The following is a 17,847-nucleotide window of genomic DNA, read 5'->3' as shown; positions in this document are numbered from 1 at the left end:
ATTAGTTATTGGTTGGGTCGCCATCTCTCATAGATACTTCTCTTCTTCATCCCCCTCTGTTGGGGGTGAGCAATGCATCTTAGGTGAGAAAAAGAGACTGTATACTCTCACACAATCTATATGTCCCACAGTATAGATTCAGTGTAATTTTCCTCTTTTCCATCCTCTACTAGGTTCCCTCCTTCCCTGCCTTAGTCCACAGCATCCACTAAGACAGCAGGATACTTGGACTCTGTTTTGGATAAACTCACTATATGGTCCTAAGGAAATGGTTAACACCTTTCTTCACTTGAAATAGGAAGACAAATGTTCACCCCATGGTGTCTTTCTCCTTTTCTGGAATTGATATACAACAGTTATGTCTTATTGAGGTGATAAATACCATTGTGTTGTGATGGGAACTGCCCTAAAGTAAGGGCCCAAGAATCTGCCCTGGGGGAGGCTGTAAGTCAAAGTGATGACTCAAGGTCTCTTTCTTAGAGCCAAAGCAAGATTCTGGGGGACAGGTGACAGTGAGAGCTGGATGATTGATGACAGCCATCTGCAGGCCAGTATGCACTTGGTCTTTGTACTCTGAGATTCTCAGCAGTATGAACTCAGCTCCTGTCATTGCTACACCTTCTCTGGAGCGGGCAGACCGAGCTGTGAGGACCAAAGACTGCTAGGCATGCAGGACCTTTTGAGGTCCGTAGGGAAGGATCTGATTGAGATGGTGCGGCAAAGACAAAGAAAACTAGCAAGAAATGCAACTTCAAGATAAAGCCCATTTCCTTCCTGGTCTAGTTTGACAGGGTAATGATGATGATGTAGCTATCATGCCCCTGAGTTTTGCACTCAAATTGCATTTAGAACAGAAAGCCAACCATGCAGGAGTGACTTATGAGCAGACAGTTTCATGGGTGAGAGATATATTGCATATTTATTTATTTCTCCTTCAAGGTGAATTTTCTCATTATATCACTTTCCTTTGAATGTCTGCATTATCTACAAATCTTCCCAAAACTTGGTGCTTAAAACAATGGCCTTTTCTGCTTGATTTTTCAAGTGGACTGATGTTGCCCAGCCTCAGGATGCAATACTGTTACTTCAGGCCTTAGCTGGGATGGAGCCCTCAAGGCTTCTTTACTCTCGGGTCGGATGGATTCCTCAGGTCACAACTTAAAGAATAGCTAAGCTTTTACATGTACTTGGAGTATCAAGCTACTTTTTAAAATGGTAGTTTCATTGCCAGGTGATAAAACAAAGAAGATTCTACATTGCTTCCTGACTATGTATGGAATGGGTACAGGGTTTTTCCTCCTGTATCTAGGATAAGGTTGTCCATCATTACCTGGAAAAGGAATGTTCCTCTTCCCTTCCTGTAAAGCTTTCCCTTCAAGCCCTGTGTGAAGAAGATACTGACAACCATGATTACAGACAATCATCTAAACACACTTTCTATTACTTGTAGGTATCTCTGTATAGAAAATAACAAATATAAATGTTTTGGAAGAAAAATATGAAGAAACTAAAAAATCTGGGCATATCAAAGGGTCTCTATGACTCCCATTAATTGACTTGCCTTGTCAATGTAGTTTATTGAGTTTGTTCTTTTGTTACAATTGTCTTTTATGTGAACATAGACAAAGCTTACTGAGTCTAGTGTGGGCAGGATTCAGTAGAACCGAGTGCCATATGCACTGAGATGTTCGTATTCTGGTCCTTCTCCCCCACTTCCCAGCCATGTGAAATTAAAAGTTAATTCAGCAATTTCCTTTCTAGTGCCTTATCTATAAGTTGGGGTCTGTGGGTGGTACTTACCCTCACAGGTTTGTGGTGTGAACCCAACAAATTTACTGAGAAAGATAGTTACATAGTTGCTCAGCTCAGAGAAAGTTTACAGTAATTGTTCACTAGGCTAAGTGTGGCTTTGATGCAGAGTATAGCTGTTTGCTATAAGTAGCTTTATGTAGAGTCTGCTTCATGTAGAATCCCAGTACTATCCTTATGGATGAAAGCGTTTCATCATATGGATGATGGTCTCACAGTCATCTCATGAAATAAAAGTAATGAGAGTCATGCAATAGACGCAGAGTTGGCTGACCCCTGAGGGAGCAAGTCGCTAAGCAGGAACAGGGCAGCTAGGTAGAGGAAGAGAGTCATCATGGGGCCTGGATGGTCAAGAAACTAACCCTAGATGAGGCTATAGAAGGATGATCAGTCAGAGACCACAGTATGACCCCAATCACTGGAACCTAAATGGATCCTTGAATCTCCATGCCTATGTAGATTAGATCTAGTGTATTGTGAGAACTGGGACAACAGGAGAGAAAAAAAAATAAAACCATCTGCTGAATTTGTGCCACATGAAAGAGTGAAGTTTTGTGTGAAATGCAGAGATGTAGGGGGATATTTGATGAGCCCAGTGCTGTTCAAATGCAGTGTTCTCAGCAATTAAACAGTGGGTCTGCTTTCTCTCTCCTTCAAGCAAATTAGTTCTTTGGTAAATGTTACACAGAAGCACATTCCCATGGTTCATATGGATTAGATGCAGGTTCTGTAGGTACAAAACAAAGTCACATTGAATTTTGCAAGATAGATTTTCATGGTTAGACCCTGTACAGCAAATTCCATGTGCTTAACCTGTCTATCCCTGCATTGCCTGTCATAATACTTTTTAAAAGGACATTTGAAGAGATTTTTCTCTGGAAACAGGTAATTTGCTCCCACCTTGGTTAGCTGAGTGGCTTGTGACAAGCTCTGAGTTTGTGTTGGTTAGGAACAATCCTTCCCTTGGGCGTTCTAAAAGATCCCAGTGTCAGAGAAGGGACAGGTACTTGATTAGGTGACAACTGTAATTGAGTTAGACATGCTCACAGTCATGAGTGTAAAGGACAAAGAGGAACACCTCTGTGTGAATTTAGTGACATTAGAAAGTGTGGAGTCCTGTCTCAGCAGGTTTCAGGGCCTGAGATGGGGAAGGTGCATTGGGGAACAAAGAAGTCTAACTACCAGATGCGCTTCACAGAAGTAACAAACAGCTCCAAATACCTTGAACCATCTTTTATTTATACTTCAAAAACAAACATAGTTTTTCCCACCCTCCAGAGTTAACCTCAGGCAAAACAAGCATGTTTTTTCCATCTTTTAAATCAAAGCAACTTTTAAATCAAAAACATCAGTGCTCAGCGTTTTGCTAGCTTGTCTAAATATCAAACGAGACATATCCTGTCCTTACAAAGCTAAAAGGTGATAGACACAGGCCCACATTCACAAGAACAGTGATATCATTCAAAGTTAGCAAAGCATATTTACAGAAATAAGCCAGGGGGAGATCTGCCCCAAGCTGCTTTCATATAGTTCGCTTGTACTTCTCTGAGTGTCCTCTTGCCCTCCAAGGGTCCTCCTTGCCTCAGCCTCTCTATAAAGGGTGAACTCTGATAAGGCACACTTTTTCCATTGTGCGATACCATTCTTAATGTTTTCTTCTAGATCTGGCAGACATAGTTATGTTCCTGTGTTGCTTTCTTATATGAGCCCACGAACTCTTATTGCTTCTAATACTGTCAGCACTAAATCAGGAAAGTTCCCAGGGTCTGGAGTAGCAGCTGGTGTTTCCAGATAAGAACGTGAGAAGCATCAGTTCCCAGAGAATTTTCGGGGAAAATATTTGAGAAAAAAATGGGTTTTCTGCGGATGGTTACATTTGTCCCATGTATGACTGACAAAGCGAAACCAAAAAGCCACCAAGAGTATCACCGACGTTATGAGAGAGAAGAGAACATGCAGGTCACGCTGCCCCAGCAGTAGTTTGCACTGGCCCCAGGTCCTCTTGTCTTTGCCTAAGGAGAGACCATCTCCACAGGTTTTTGCCTTGCAGAGACCGGCTGCACAAACATTCATATGCTGATCTGAAACTAGGCCACATGGCTCCCAACAGGAAAGTTTGATCCTTCCATTAGGGTCTTGATTATCACTAGAATAGGAGATTAGAGATTACAGGTGATTGTCTAGGGTATCCCTCGACTGCTGTAAAACCTAAAAGAGAATAAAGACTCAGCATGCTATGTCTCTGTTCTACTTTTGATGCAGTTAAAACTGGGAAATTACTAGATGAAAAGAGCTGGCTATTTGAGAGGCAGGTCAGACATGCTGTAGTCAGACCCTGGATTCACCCCTGCTAAAATCCCACTCACCTAATTCAAAGTCTTCAACCTCCAAGTCAGGTAGCTAAGGATTTGCGAGTTTTTTGATGGGGCTACTGTACCATGATTGATGCCTAATGAAAAGGGGCCAGCCAGATTTAATCTCTATCAAAGGAGAACCTTATCATGGGTTTAATGAGAGCCCGTGGGTAGTGCCAAACGAGGGTTCCCCCAGAAAAGGTTAATCCACTGTGAAAGAGTGGGGACTGCTATGAGTGAAGAGAGGCGAAGGCTGGATGTGGGTGTTTGTGATGTGGACATTCCTTATGGCAGCTGCATGGCCATCAACTCCTTAAGGCGTTTAGCCAACCATCTCAGTGCCAGGCTGTGCAGTCCCACGTATCCTTTCAGTGTGCCTTGCCCATGGCTAGCTAGCTAAGCACAACGGCAGTGGAATATATCTTAGGAGCCTTGCTTTTTTTCTTATTTAATGGGGACTCTGGGAAATCTCACCAGTTTACTTGGTGCATTAAATGAATATTAATTTCACTGTTCTTAGTAGGTAAGACATGACATGCACATATTCATAATTGATTTTAGGTAGCATTTGTATACATATAAATGCCTCTAGCGGAATGGTCTCTAGAGAAATAGTGCACTAGAACAAATATGTATTGCAAAGGGGATTGGCTTGCATGATGCATGTTGGGTAGTTCAACCGTGACTGTCTGTACTCTAGAGAGGCTGAAAGCTACTGCAGCTTGGTAGCTATCTGACCCAAATTTGGGTGATGCCTCAGCAGTTCAGAGATGTACAGTGATAAAGGCCAGGAAGATTCCAGGAAAGCCATGGGTCTAGAGTCTACTTTGTCAGGCCAAACTATTGGTGTCCACTGTAAGTGGCAGATGGCAACAGTAGGAAAAGCCACACAGTGGATGCACTCAGCATCAGGGAGTAAAGGCAGCAGGCAAAAGCAACCTGACTTTCCTCTCAGTACCCTTTATATCTGGGCTGACACTGAGTTTGCCCTTCCCTCCCCTCTCAATTAATCCTTCCAGGAAATGCCTCAGAGCCCCAACCAGAGACGCTTTATTTATTTGATACCAGATTCAATTAAACTGTCAACAAGACTAGGTATCATCTCTGTACATATACATTTGCACATATGTGTGTGTATGTGCATAGAAAAGGCTGCTCACAAATTATCTTTCCTGTTCCTAAAATATTATTTGAATCTACAAGATCAAAACAACATTTGTAAGGAAACCTGAACAATAATAAGGAGAGGGAAGAATGGGGATTTAAATGTGAGGCTTAAGGTATTCCAGGAAAGGAACCTCAGTATGAGACGTTTTAATCACTGAACCACTGAATTATGCGATTACAAGATTCTCTCTCTCTCTCTCTCTCTCTCTCTCTCTCTCCCTCTCTCTCCCTCCCGAGTTCAGGGTCTCAGTTAGCATGCCCATGACAATTCTAAGGACACTTAGCATTGGGGATTTAGCTCCATAAAAAGGTTCTGGTTAATAAATTCTCATGTTTCTTCTTCCTCTTGAGATGATAAAAACAAAACAAAAAGTCATTTCCCTCAGGGTTGGGGGCTGATCAATTGGGGCAGACATGGTAGGAAGGTGCATATCAAAGTGTATTAGGGCTGTGGGAAATGATTAGGTTAAGAACAGGCATCTGCTAGTGTCTGCTCATCAAAGCAGAGGGAAAGATAGAGGAGTAAATTGTGGAAATGTATAAAATTCGCCGTGATTAGTTTTCGTAATGTTTTGAGAGGTAATTTCCATTTCCACTAAGTGGAAGCACTTAAGAGCTTCACCATGTAGGGGCGGGGAGAGACATTTATTTCTCAAATGAATCAATCTAATTTCTTTTCATGGTCCATTAGAGTGCACCTAAATATCAAATATGCCTGTTTTCGTGGAGAATGCTAAGCAGGTAAAGCCCTCCCTCTCTCAGGCTCTGATCCAGTTAGGGTCTGCAGACAGCTAGCTCAGGCTTGACAGAGTGGCTGTCTGCCTTCAGCCCCGGAAATTCAGGGAGGCATTCCAATCCATTACCATACCATCCACTCGTCTCCAGCCAAGTCACGCAGGCAGCTTGAGGACGGCAATGGCCTGGGCGTCCTTACCTCTGCCCCTAACCGCTGTGAGTGAGAGTCTCCTCTGCCAGCTTCCCAGGGACTCAGCTTCCTTTTGGTCAAGTTAGCATCTCACCTGTGCTCTGGTACTGAGACATTAAAACTGCCTGGGGCCAGCGCCTCTTCCGAGAGCTTTCATTACATCATCTGTCACTCCACCTGCTTTGACTGACAACTGCCCCTGCTCCTGGTACCATTTTGAACAGCTGTCCCTTCCTTTCCAGTGTTGTGTATTGCTCTACAGGTAGAAGTACTGCCTGTGGTTTCCCATGAGCAGGCTGCACAAGGGCGATCAGGCCTGTAAGCATGAACGGCCCTCACTCTAGTGTCCTTCACACAATTTGTAAAAACAGCCTTCGGCCCCCCTACCTGCAGCTCTTCCTACTTCTGCACCTCAGCTATTCTACTGGAGCTTGTTTTCTAACACTAGAAGCTATGCCTTCACTTTGGAGAACGAGCCACAGGCCACAGAATTTGCTAGGAAACTTGAATCTCAAATGCAAGTTCTGCCATGGGCCAATAGTTATTGATGAAGAAGCTTGGAGGTTTAGCTGCCCTGCTTCCGGAAGAGAAAGATAGGAATATGACATGAAGCCTTGCTGTATGCCTGTAGAATTTGCCATGCTGGCTCTTCTATCTTCCCACCCAGCTTCTCACTGCCCCTGTGACCCCACCGAGGGCAAACCCTCAATGAATTACTGATGCCCACATCCTGTCTCCCTCTCTACCAACAGCATCTGGAAACATCCAGGCTCAGAGGGCTGTGAGTTGCCAGACCAGGCTTAACTGACTCATTCCAACCCTGTGCCATGACTTTGGTATAGTTCTCTGCATGCAAAATAATCAGAGCCTGGAGAGCCAAAGAGCAATTAAGTTGGAATATGTAGTTGACAGATTTCTTGGGAGTCCAAATATTCACCTGCATATACTAAGATACCATATCTGTATACCATCTCCAGACCTCATCAAACAGGGATGATGTTTATATCCATGACAGGTGCTCACAATTCCCTTTAGGTGTCTGCTGGACCTCAAATCTCTAGCTCCAGGAAATTGGATGTGTATGAGGCAGTTAATACACAATGCAGTGAGGCTCAGATGTCTGCTATGAAGGGAAAGTAAAGTGATTGGTGTTAGAGATGGGGTTTAGGAGAGACAGAGGGTCCTAGGAGTCAACAAAAGGTCCATCTGGGAAAGTTTCTCCTCCTGGAATCTCTTCTGTGAAGAAAGTGCAAGGGGTGTGCTTAGCTAGTTTCCTTTCTTGAGTTTCCATACAAATCCATGTCCTTTCTTCGCCTGCCATCAGCAGGAGGGGCATTGTGCAGATGGATTGAAAGCCAGACTGTAGGAACTCTAAGTCTCGCAGTTGCATGCTCTAGGGCAACCCTGCTCTCACTCAGAGTGCTTCTTGTTCACATTGTTCCATCTCTGTTGGGGAGAGTTGGCTCCATCTGACTTCCTGAAGTAATGTGCTCCTGATTCTTACTGGGCATATCTAAGTAAGACAATGAATCAAAGGCCTTCTATAAGAAACAAGAGCATGCAACTGGAGACTTAGAGTTCCTACAGTCTTGCACTTTCTTCTATCCACAGGACATTCAAAAGTCATTTAAAAGTTCCAAAATTATGCTCTTTTTTGTCTCAGCTAATTGGAAACATTTCAGAAACTGTGGGGAAGGGTGCATCTTTGAAATTGTTGCCTTGGCATGCTCTCAAGTAAGAGCATGCACTTGATTTTCTCTGGGTTTAGTTTTGGCATAATGCACATGCTTTAGCCTGGCAATATATTTTTGAAGACTTTGCTTGTTTCAGTCCAAGGCACATACATTCTTGGGGATACTTTGAAATCTACATGCCTAATGCATCCGGCCTTTGAAGTCAGCTCCTTTGTGATGTGGTGGTATGTTCTTCCTGTGCTGCTGGTGGTGGAGTTAGTTAGTTTTAAGTCACTGGTTCTTACCTGGTGTGAGGTGGACCAAGTTTCAGAAAGAAACTATGTTGGCGTCTGGACAAGGAGTGTCTGTTATGTTGAACCCCTGCTAAATATGTGATTTCTCTCTTCTCTCCTTTTCCTTCTTCTCCTCTTCCTCCCCACTTGTCTCCTTTTTTCCTTTCTTTTCCCTCCTGCCCTCACTTTTCTCTGCCCTCTTCATTTCCTGTTCTCCTCTTCCATTCTTTCTCCTCATTCCTCCCCATCATGACAGTAAATAGCAGTAGCTAATTTCCACCATACTGTCTCTGCCCCAGGCACTGTTCTATACTCTTTGCATTTATTGTTCACTGGTTCACAGTAAGAATTTTTGTGAGAAATGGATCTTTGGGTGACTTTGTGCTTCTATAAACATCAAAGCATAGTGCCTTGGCATCTCAGGACACCTTCATCACATATATCTGCCCTTGACTTAAATGTTTTTAGGTCATGTATAAAAGCATGTGGAGTAGACGCTATTGCCATCTTTATTGTACAGTGAAAATACTGAGAAACTCACGGCAAATTGGGAGTCAGGATTCTAACCTGGATCCAACCACAGCACAGCTGCGGCCTCTTGTCCACTCTAGCCCAGTCAGGAGCACTTTATCAGGCTATAGTGTTCTCTGCGCCTTCTGCTTTAACTCTCCCTCACAGTCATGGCTATTCCTCTTCTTTGGGTTCACTCCCAGGTCAGCAAATCTGAACTTGGATATCCCTTTACCTGTAACTTGATATCTTTCCCAGCATTTGTTTAGTGTTCCATCAGCTAAAGCAGGTTTGGTTCAAATGTGCCTTCCGCAGAGAGGCATCCTTCCATGGGATTTTTTTTTTTTAATTGACTACTGCTTACCTGTTGTCACGCAATTTCTTTTTCTGTTCTTCAGACCGGTGCAGCTAATTTTAGTATATATCCATTTATTTACTTAATGCCTGCATTTCCTATTGAATTTAATAATAATGATACCTTCAGTAAATCATGACCATTTTAAATGTGGAGGAACCATTTTTAACATTTATATCTGAGTACATATATATCTTTTTCACTATGATGGTTCCAGGAAATTGGGATGCTGTATCATGAAAAACTGAGATCAAGACTCTTGTCATAGATAAGACAAGCAAAGTTCCTGCACTGCAGACATCAAATTGAGCTACCATTTCAAACAAAAGGGAGCTGCCCAGAGCTCATATGAATAAATCAGTTGACTTTTGTTGACTTGCTTTTGGAAGAGTAGTGAAGTGTTCAGTGATTGTCTATTAGTCATGGGCATAGCATCCAAAGATGTTTTTACTGTGCGCACAAATATTTTGGCTTTGTGCTTGTTGAGCTATTGAATCATGCCATCATCCAGGAAATGTTGTGTCTCTTCTGATGTCATCAATTTGCATAAATATCTTGGTCTTATTGAGTGATTTGAACCCTTCATAGTATGCTGAAGGATTTAGGTTCTTAAGCTACTAACAAAAGAGAGGGGCTAGGTAGAAGAAACACCCATGTTCTCCAGCAAGCAGAATATAGGTCAAGGTAACCCTGTGTTATAGTTATGGGCAAACCATTCCTCAGAAGATCCACCTATCTATGTTCAGAGATGACTAGAGTCTAACTCAAAAGCGTGAAAGCAAAGGGAACAGATAAAACATGAAGGCAGAGATTCCAGACCTCTGGTCTCATTTGAATCATCCAGCAGATACCTGCAGGTGCTAACTGACTGGCTGCTTTTAGCAAAAGTCTGCAAAAGAGCCTAAGCAACTGCTGTCAGAATGCATATGCCAGGATTGTTATCAAGGCTGGGAAGATGCTTACGAGGTATGACCTAGCTTTACGACTTCAAAATGGAGATTCTTAAGCCAACTAACATCATGTGAGCCCATTTGACTTATTTGTGTATTTTTTTTACATATTCACATTTGTCTCTCTTTGTCACGTACATTGTCCCCTCAAAGCTCACTGAAGTTAGCTTAGTTTAGTCATGAGCAGCTTTGTAAACATTCTGTTTTTGTGACCCTACATGGTATTTTATGACAAAGTTGATGGGTGAAACAAGGATTGGGCACATGATTTAATAAGTCACAGAGTAAGAGGCCAATTTTATTTGCCTTTTGTTCTGCTATAGTGATTTATATTAATGTATAAAGAAGGGTCTGTGAATGCCCTGTTTATTCCTCTTACTGCCCTTCCACAGTTCAAGGACCTTCAGACTGTGTGAGAGGCAGGAGCCAGCCAGCTTGTGTATTGGCTGCCTGGACACCTGCCAAACCCAGCAATATAAACCTGTAACTCACCTTGAGCCTCTCACCTGCCCTCTGTCCATACTGAGCAGAATCCCAGGGCTTATCAAAGGGTCTTTTCTTCGCTCTCTTGGACTTGCCTCCCAGTATGCCCAAGGGAAGGCTCTTGTATAAAGCTCTGCTCTCCTGTGCTCTTGCTGCTAGATAACCAACACCTCCATCCCTTATCAGGCATCACACTCACCTGAGAAAATCCTCAATAGATTTGTAGATGCGCTTCTAGAGCACTGCACACACTGTGACATTATAATTTCACTTTTTAAATTGTGCAGTAATGCAAGAAATGGGAATTTTCTGCTGCTATTTTAGTAAGAATTTGTAGACGGCTGATTTTTGCAAAGTACAACTAGTGTCTGCTTGGATTCAAATCCTAGTTCAGCCTCTTGAAATGGCAACCAACTCGGTAGACATTTGGTTTAGTTTTTCTCCTAATCATCCCACAATTTTAGGTATTTCAGCTGTTCCTTATATATATTGTGAATTGAGTACTAGAGTAATTTTATGCTATATATGAATATTATGCTTCCCCAGCACCATTTGCTGAAGAATCTGTGCTTTCCCTTGCCTACTTTCCATGTGTTTGCAGAAAGTCAACGGATAGATAAGCACACTGATTTCTTTCCGGGCTTCCAGCTTGGTTGTATTATTTGCCAGGCTACTTAGATGCCTATATCTTTGTATGTATTTTGAAGTCAGATTCTGTAATGGCTCTAATGTTCATTTACTAAAGATTTTCTTGGATGTACATAATTGCTTGTAGTTGTGTATGAATTTTAAGACATTTAAGGTGAAAAATGGAATTTGGAATTGAGATAAGCATTGCACTTCCTTTTTCCATCGCCGTGTGCAATATTACGTGTGCATTTTAATGATCATTATTTCTTCCTACTCATGAATATGGAATATCTTTACTTTTATGTTTATCATCTTCAATCCCATTCTTCCAAGTCTCATAGAAGATAGATAATTTGCCTACTTGGTTTAATTTATTGTTGAATATTTTATTGTTTTGTAGGAATTTATTTAATAGCATTGTTTTTTAGTGTCCTTTTCAACTTTTTATCATTTTTTCTGAGGAACAATTAATCTATGAATTTTGATTTTGTAAATTGAACTTTGCTTTGTTAGTTTTAGCAATATATGGTTGAAGTCTTTAAAGATTATATAAAATCACAACATCTACCAAGAGAAATATTTTCACCTATTTCTTTCTGATTATTTATATTCAAATTTTCATGTGAAGAACTTACAAATTAAAAAATTGCCACACATTGAAACTGACCAGACCTAAAGTCTACACAACTCTTTGAACTTCTATATATGACAGTAGCTATTCTAAAGCTGCAGAGTTTCACAGAGGATTTTGCATTTTTGCTATCCAATATATTTTTATGCAATCATCCACTACCAAAAACCAATTTTTGAATGTCATTTATTTTTACCTTTCCTATTTGCTGTGACTTTCAGAACTATGTTCAGTTGAAGTGATAAAATTTGGCACTCTTATTTTTCTTCCTAGCATGAGAGGAAGTGCTTTTGGTTTCTTACTACTTAGTAGAACATTAATAACGAGCTTATGACATACAGGTTCTGCTAGGTTGACTATTATTTCTATATTTCACTTGTATAGGCTGTTGTGAGCCACCTACATGAGTGCTGGGAATTGAACTCAGGGCCTCTGGGAGAGCAGCAAGTGCTCTTAACCACTGAGCCATTGCACCAGCCCCTAAAGGTGATAAACTGAAGATGTTTTGTAAAAACTTTAGTAAACCAGCTTTTGCTGTCCCTTAGGGAAATCATCTGACTAACTTCAAGACTACCTGGGATTGGGAAGAAGTAGGAGAGTCATGCCATATGGCTGTGGATGGCTCAGCTTCCCAGCTGTGATGTAACTTAACTAATGTTAAAATAACATAATTGGGACATGATAGAAGGTCCCCAAAGATGATCAATCACATGTTGTAAGGAGAGGGCCTGCTTGTTCGTTCTGGCCCCCCAGCTAGCTTACACCTGAAATTACCACACAGAAACTGTGTTAATTAAAACACTGTTTAGCCCATTAACTCTAACTTCTTATTGGCTAACTCTTACATCTTATTTTAACCCATTTTTATTAATCTGTGTATTGCCATGTGGCAGTGACTTACCAGGAAAGATTTGGCATGTCTGTTTCTGGCAGCTCCATGATGTCTCTCACCTTCCTTGCTTTTTTTCCTCCCAGCATTCAGTTCTGTCTTCCCCACCTATCTAAGTTCTGCCCTATCAACTAGGAAAGGGCAGTTTTTATATTCATTAACCACTGAAAGCAACACACAAACAGAAGGACCTCCTACACCAATCACAGAACATGCATGCTTGAGGACTGTGTCTATGAACAATGCAAGCAAGACATACATAGACATTCCTAACCACATTGATATAAATCACCCCAGGAGGACAAAAGGCAAATAGAGGGAGAGAAAAAAGTGACTGAACTAGGAAATGAATTAATTAATTATTTTTACAAAGAGGACTTTCTGATAGTCATAGTATAGCTATATTCCTTTGTCAGTTTATTAATTCTGTCAGGTAAGTTGTCTTTGACAGAATGCACCTTCATAATAGTATAAAATAAAGATTAGAGCTATCTTAGACTTCATACTCAAATCTGAGTGAACAAGTCATAGCTAAGTTGTTGACATGTGTTCTATGTGTATCTTTAATCTAGCTACAGTGAGGTTACACAGTAGACTTTAGGGTTTCTTCCTCCAAAGAAACCAATTTGCATGAGTTATAAATATGTCCCTCCAAACTATGGCAAACATCTATGACCAACCAATGACCAAAAACCATTTATCCCCACTCTTGGGAATGTGGGCGTTATATTCTCTAGGCAGCTTCCTGTTGTCTGGGGGAGGGCAGTAACAGCATCTCTATGGGATCCTGAGAAAACGGAGATAATGGTCAAGTCCTGAGACAATGAATTGTAGCATTTGTTGTCCAGTCTAACAACTGTTCCCATGCAGAAGGATCAGTATAGACATAAACTGTCTTGTGGTTTTCCTTTATTTTTTATGTCTGTAGCCAAGATTTTCAGTCAGTCTCCCCCAGTCAAACCTGATCATTGTTAACCTTGAAGGAATCCATAGTTTGTCATTTCCCGTGGAAACAAAAGCATAGCCTCTCTCCCAACATAGTACATTTTCTGAATTTTATAGTAAAGTTAAAACATCTCTAAAGACTCTGGGCTGGTTTAATTTAACAGTCCCCAAAAGCTTAATGTCTATCAGCAGGTGTCATCTCATCGGTATTTAAAGAGCCAAGGTCATCACAATACAGGATCCAGGCTCTCTTGTATTTTCCATCTTCACATAACTCTTTTCCTTTTTATCACCTTACTCTCTCTTTAAAGACTTTATTATTTTTAAACTTTCTATCTTTCTCTACGACTGCCTATTCCCATTTTCTCTTCTTTCTTAAGCCTACTAAAATCTTTAAACCCTTTGTACCCCATTTAGAGTATTTTTCCATCTGGACTTGTCTTTATTGTGTATTTGTAGCCTATTCTGACCACGTGAGCCAAACCTTAAACTTGTTAACATATTTAGGCCCTCTGCTGGGGCACCCTTCTTGGATCTGTGGAAGCTAGCCTTATGCCGGCAGGCCTTGCCAAGAGCTGTGTTCACCTGGGGGCTGTGCCAAACCAGGTGCTGTGTTCAACTGCCCCAGTTCTAGGAAGTTGGTGCCTGTGCTGTGGCAAGTGTTTTTTACTTAGCTTGCTGTTTCTACTTAATGTGCTGGCTGCTCAATTGCTTGCTGTATGACAAAGTCTCTTAAAGGAGCTGTATCTATTTCTCCCTCCCTCACTTTTTTTTTTTTTTTTTAGATTTCACAGGCCATATGTGAAAATTCAGGCCCTACATAGGAATACCAAATGTGTGTAATAGGCTTTCTTGGACCACCAGCTACCTAATCATGACAGGGAGATTTATTATTAATTATGAATGCTCGGCCTTAGCTTAAGCATTTTAAAGTTAATTTAACCTGTTTCTCTTCATCTACACTTTGCCTCTGTGCTTTTTACCTTCCTTCCTTCCTTTCTTTCTTTCTTTCTTTCTTTCTTTCATTCTTTCTCTCTGTATGTCTTACTTTTGTACTTCCTTTGTGTGTGTCTGTCTGGCCTCAGGCATCTTCCTCTCTCTCTCCCTCAACCTCTCTTGAGCCTAGATTCCTCCTCTATTCTTCTGACCACCAGCACTGTCTATCCCTTTACTGGCTACCTATTGGCTGTTGAGCATTTTTTAGACCAATCAGGTGCCTTAGGCAGTCAAGATAAACCAAAGTAACACATCATTACTTGTTTGAACAAATGTAGCACAAACAAATGTAACACATCTTTGCCTAGTTAGACAATTATTTTATTTCATAATGCTTGCTTGCATCTTTTCCTTTAGGAAATTATATGATTTTTTTCTTACCTATCCAAAACACATTTTGACAATCATTCTTTGACCTAGTATGTAGAAAATACCCTGTACTTTATCTTTTAACTTTGTTAAGTTACTTTTTGTAATCTGCATTTTAAACTTATAAGTTTAATATGTTAAAGTTCTGTGTACAGTATAAGACTAGGTTTTTTAATCCTCATAATTATTCTGGTAAACAACATGATACTGGAAACTCATAGTATTTCCTTTAATGGTTGGAGGAGTTGATATTCAGAGATGTAGGGATGTTCTGGCTTGTGCTCAGACTTGTTTACGTCTATCATTGGGATGGTTTTGAGACTCGGTTTCATGTAGCTACTCTGGGGTAACCTGGAGGCTCCCCACGAGCGCCTCCACTGCAGCAGCCACTCACCTACTCAATCGGCCGTGTCTCCACCTTGCCATTGGATATATATTATTTTCCTACATAAGCATACCCTGCTGGAGTCATGGGCATTTGACTATAACATTTGAAATAGCACTACAACAACTCTGTTTCCCACATGCTTATTTCCTTGCCTCACAAAATTCTAAATATTTACACTTAGCCTAGGAAAGTATCTGGTCTCACCATCCAAGAGGCTTTAACCTTCTGAGGAGTGAGATGTGCCTGAGTTACCAAGCAGTGGCAGTTGCAAGTAAGCTCTCTGAGTAGACCATCTTCACTGGGGCTAACGGAAAAGACACCTCTCTCCTTCATTAGAGGTGGTTTGAATAGAATCTTCATAGCAAAGTTCTTTCAAAATATGAGCATGTATCTTTTCTGCAAAATCCATTTTTTTCTTTCCATCTGACACCGTACTACTTCCCTAACCTAACTGAGGGTTCAAGAATCATGGTTGCCAGCCATGTATTAATGAGATCTCTCTCTGTCTCTCTCTGTCTCTGTCTCTGTCTCTCTCTCTGTGTGTGTGTGTGTGTGTGTGTGTGTGTGTGTGTGTGTGTGTGTGTGTGTAGAGGGCAGGTGTCAGTGCCAGGTGTCTTCATTAATTACTATGTCCTTTATTTATGGAGACAAAAATCTCTCACTGACCATGGAGCTTGCTGATTCAGCTGGGCTAGGCTGGCTTGCAAACCTCAGGGATCGTCTTGTTCTCTAGATTCCGTGTGCTGGGGTTAACAGCTGTGCACCACTGTGCCTGGCTTTTTTATATCATTGCTGAGGATTGGACTCAGGACCTCTTGTTGGATTGGCAATCAGTTTACCATTTGAGCCAGACCTCAGCTCTATTTTTGTGTTTTCCTTTGCTTGTGGATTCATAGATATCCTGGCCTCTGTCAAGTTTCAACTGAAGTAGCACGGGAAAGTACTCATTCTACTGTCTAGATGGTAAATTTATCTATCCTCAAGCATGTGATATTTCTGTGTTAAGTTTTAATTTTACACAACTTACAGCCTTAGAACTGAGCATATGATCACTATTTTCTCTGTAGAAACTATTTGTTTTGTATAGACTAAGGCCGATGGGATCAGAAGTTATCTTCTGGTTGCCAGGACTTAGTGCCTGGGAAATACATCACTCCATACTTAGATTTAAGTAAAGGTAAGGCATCCGAATAACAGAAACCAGCAGGTATGTCTAAGATCATCTCTAGACTCCATTTAGATACCTCTGTCCTTTTACTGAAACCCTGTAGGAAACCTCCGCACGTGTGTTCCAGTATTGATGGCTTTGGCTTGAAACAATTCCGGTTGACGTTGTTAAAGTTTAGGGTGTAATAAAAGTCATGAGCCTTGGAAATGAATGTTCTTCTTTACCTCCTTTGAAGTCAATGGGCTTTGCTTCAGCCTTCTGAGATATGTGTCAGGGGCTGACCCATACTCTCAATGATTGTTAGTAATAACACTTATAAATTTTTGTTGACTGAATAACTGTGTACAAGAAGCAATATACTAGGTATTTTCTAAATATTATTTTACACATAACCTTCTTGGAGAAAAGCCTGTGTTTCACTTTTTCCAAAGAAGACCTGGAATCTGGTGTCTGGAATTTCTTTCATGTATGAAGTCTCTTATATTAATCATGTCAAATTTAAATTCCCTTGTGCCAGATTCCAATTTATATGCACAATTTGAAGAATGCATAACAGAGACACCTTTTTGGAAGAGTAGTCAATCAATACAAGCCAAGTGGCATTGTATGATATGAAGAAAATGTACAACTGTTAGGGAGAGTCTGCCAACTTACAGATTCGTGACTAAAGAGGAGACAGAGGAATTGCCAGGGACGGGTATGGGAGGACCAGTGACTCTTCAATTCAACATCAAGATTAGAGGGTATTTTAAGGAAAGACTGCACAATCAGTTCAGTATGGACTGGAACATTTCTGGGCCATTTGAAAACCTGTAGGGCACTAGTCATTTGGACAGAAACATATTTAGGTAACGAAGGGGGCAGAAGTTAGTCTTCAGGGTGCTGCAGAATGAGTGTAACATTAAAGAAAAGAGAAGCCAGCGGAGACATACTTGTAGCCAGCTACTGTTTCCTAAATGTGTATGTGTGTGTGCGTGTGTTAGAGCAATTTGGTTTTACTGTGTATTTTATTTCTGATGAGAGTGTATAGAGAAAGTACATTTAAAGATCATTGAAAAAGACTTGGCTTAGGAAGGGGAAATTCCTATGTAAGAAAAGGCAGGAAAAATAGCCCTGACCTTTTCATCATTTACAGTATATTTTCTCAGGCCCAGGGCCAGGTGGGATGAGCAAAGAAAATATGTGTGTGTCAGCTCGATAGTGGGTAGGGCTGGTATGCTCTGGGGATGCACAGGGACATTGAAGACAAGTGCAAGTTACTCTGGCTGGTATGACAAAAGGCCTCCCAGAAATGGCAAAGAGGAGATAGTAT

General features: G+C 41.1%; 1 protein-coding gene across 1 annotated transcript in view; it reads left to right on the top strand.

Moving 5' to 3' along the window:
• Fam135b (family with sequence similarity 135 member B) overlaps positions 1-17,847 on the top strand; it is a 194,086-nt gene that overhangs the window by 141,042 nt on the left and 35,197 nt on the right. The window lies entirely within an intron of this gene.

Source organism: Microtus pennsylvanicus, chromosome 2 (assembly GCF_037038515.1).
Source record: "Microtus pennsylvanicus isolate mMicPen1 chromosome 2, mMicPen1.hap1, whole genome shotgun sequence".
Classification (NCBI taxonomy): domain Eukaryota; kingdom Metazoa; phylum Chordata; class Mammalia; order Rodentia; family Cricetidae; genus Microtus; species Microtus pennsylvanicus.
Note: the sequence above shows the minus strand (reverse complement) of the source record. Positions and strands in the feature narration are given on the sequence as shown.